General features: G+C 42.5%; 1 protein-coding gene across 5 annotated transcripts in view; it reads left to right on the forward strand.

Moving 5' to 3' along the window:
* The window catches only part of LOC123516781 (glutamate receptor-interacting protein 2-like), a 136,082-nt gene that overhangs the window by 9,500 nt on the left and 124,082 nt on the right, over positions 1-2,500 (forward strand). The window lies entirely within an intron of this gene.

The following is a 2,500-nucleotide window of genomic DNA, read 5'->3' on the forward strand; positions in this document are numbered from 1 at the left end:
CATCATTTTTCTTTTATTTTCCTATGATATATACGTTTCATTGTCTTTTTTCGTGTAACTATAAAGCACTTTGGTTATCTTATACACGTATCGTATGATCAACACTTACATTACTATAGTTTGTTCAAATTATCATCACTAATTAACTCTCCTAACGGATGAAGGCAGGGAGCTCATCATTTTCACCAGCACGGCAGATGGCTGGGTTGCTTTGGGCCCCATGCAGTGTGGGTTGTAGTGGAGGGCGGTTACCAGACTAGGGCGGGGATCATGTATATAATGAAGCGCTATTTGCTGAGTAGTGATGGGTGCTGCTTCAGACGACAAGGGCTCCAGGCCAATCCAGCGAGTAATGAATCAAGAGGGACGCGATTGGAGCCTTGCGGTGGCTGTACGGGTCTACACTTAGCTCTTACAGTTCCGACACACTGACCATACAAGAGATAAGCGGATTTGTACTTATGCATGGGTGACTGGGCGGCATGTGGCTGGAGAAGAGTACAGTATCAAGTGGGCGAGAACTGTAAGGGCATAATAAGGGAACCTGCAAGAAGACATCCAACAACCAACAAGTAGCAGTCCCTTTATAGACTGTTCTTCCATTTAGTACTCTGTTATGTACTGTAAGCTCCTGAGAGTGTTGAATGTTTTCCCATACCATCTGTGCTGTGTTGAGCTGACGGAAGTGCAGGGAGCGGGAACATCTTGCACAGACGGAAGTAGTTTGTCATGCTGGTGATAAATGCTCTTTAACTTCATCTACGCTGCGCAAAACTGTTGGTTATTGTGAGGAGCATTAATCCTTTCAATACTGGGGTGCATTTTACCATGAGATTTCTGCACGATTAGATAATTCTATTGACGTTAGGAAGAGTCTATGGAGGTCAGAAGATCAATGGCCACAGTCTTCACTATTTTAATCCCCCACATGAGTTTCTGAAGCTGTATAAAATCACCAAATAGTAAGCAGAATGAATATAGAAACACGTCATGGTACTGAAGGGGTTAACCTCTTGTCAGGACGGAAGCATTCAGGTCAGTGTTGAATTATCTTCCGTTATCTTCCGTTTTATTTGTTCTTCCTCAAGGCCGATGATGTTAACCTCTTCAGTACTGAGACACATTTTTACCATGATTTTTGGGTATGATTAGACGATTTTATTTGCATTACGAAGAGTCTGTGGAGGTCAAAAGATTAATTGCCGGAGTCTTTACTAATTCAATCCCTCACATAAGTTTTTAAAGCAGTATAAAATCGCTAGAAAATAACCAGAATGAATACGGAAACGCGACATGGTATTGAAGGGGTTAATGTGGATGTCTCAGGGCGGCAGTATTCACCTCGCGTTGTCATATGGGCGAGGTGGTTGACTCCTCGCTCAAGTATCGGGCTGGCGGTGTGATGTCTTGCGCCAGGTGGGGGACTCCCGTGAAGACGCTGGTGTTGCCGAGGGATGAGTCTTCAGTGGCACAGACGGGAGGACGCTATGTGGTTTGACTGTTATTTACATTCATTTCTTCCTTTTCGTCTAATTTGCGTGACTTTCTCTAAACCAAACTATTCATTATAAAAAAAAAAAAAACACTTACATAAACACTACGTAAACACATAAGAACAGGTTCGTGTGTGTGTGTGTGTGTGTGTGTGTGTGTGTCTTCCTGTGTGTTCCTGTTTGTGTATTCTTTCACTTTATCTTCCTACGTTCTATTTGTGCTATTAAGACATCAAATTTAGCTACCATTAGAAACACAAAGGGATAAGAACTGTGAGTGAAGTGTAGTGAAAACGAATTGGTAACGTAGTAGATGTTGTATTGTAATTTTGTCGCGGTTTGCCATTTAAACGGGAGCCTTTCGTCAGCTGATCTCGTAAAAGTGATGCATGTGGTGAGTGAGGCGGAGAGGCGGAGGGGAAGGCTGCTCTCTCTCTCTCTCTCTCTCTCTCTCTCTCTCTCTCTCTCTCTCTCTGTGTGTGTGTGTGTGTGTGTGTGTGTGTGTGTGTGTTTTAGAAGCGGCATGCTTGCGATAAAACCAAAAGAAGGATGAAGAGGAGGAGGAGGAGGAGGAGGAGGTGGAGGAGGACCGTGATCGACAGACGTGAAATGCATATACTACTGTACGTACATGAAGAAGAAGAAGAAGAAGAAGAAGAAGAAGCATGCATAGAAGAAGCGTAAGAAACAAATATTAGCACAACTACTGATAGAATGACACGTGCTTCCTGCCTCGATAATCTTGAATATGGCGTCCAAGAAATTGAAAAATACGTGAATGGGAAATATATTTGACGTGGTGAAAGGAAGTTGATGGACGTGGTAATGATTGTGGTGGTGGTGGTGGTGGTGGTGGTGGTAGTGGTGGTGGTTTCCTGTAATGCTCCTGTTAATTGTGAGGAATGCAAGAAAAAAAAAAAAAAGAGATAGAAATAGAAAATGAAATAAGCGATTACTATTTTTCACTTTTTTTTTCTTTATTTTTTTAACTGCTTCCTTCCTGGTTT

This window comes from Portunus trituberculatus, chromosome 41 (genome assembly GCF_017591435.1).
Source record: "Portunus trituberculatus isolate SZX2019 chromosome 41, ASM1759143v1, whole genome shotgun sequence".
Lineage (NCBI taxonomy): Eukaryota > Metazoa > Arthropoda > Malacostraca > Decapoda > Portunidae > Portunus > Portunus trituberculatus.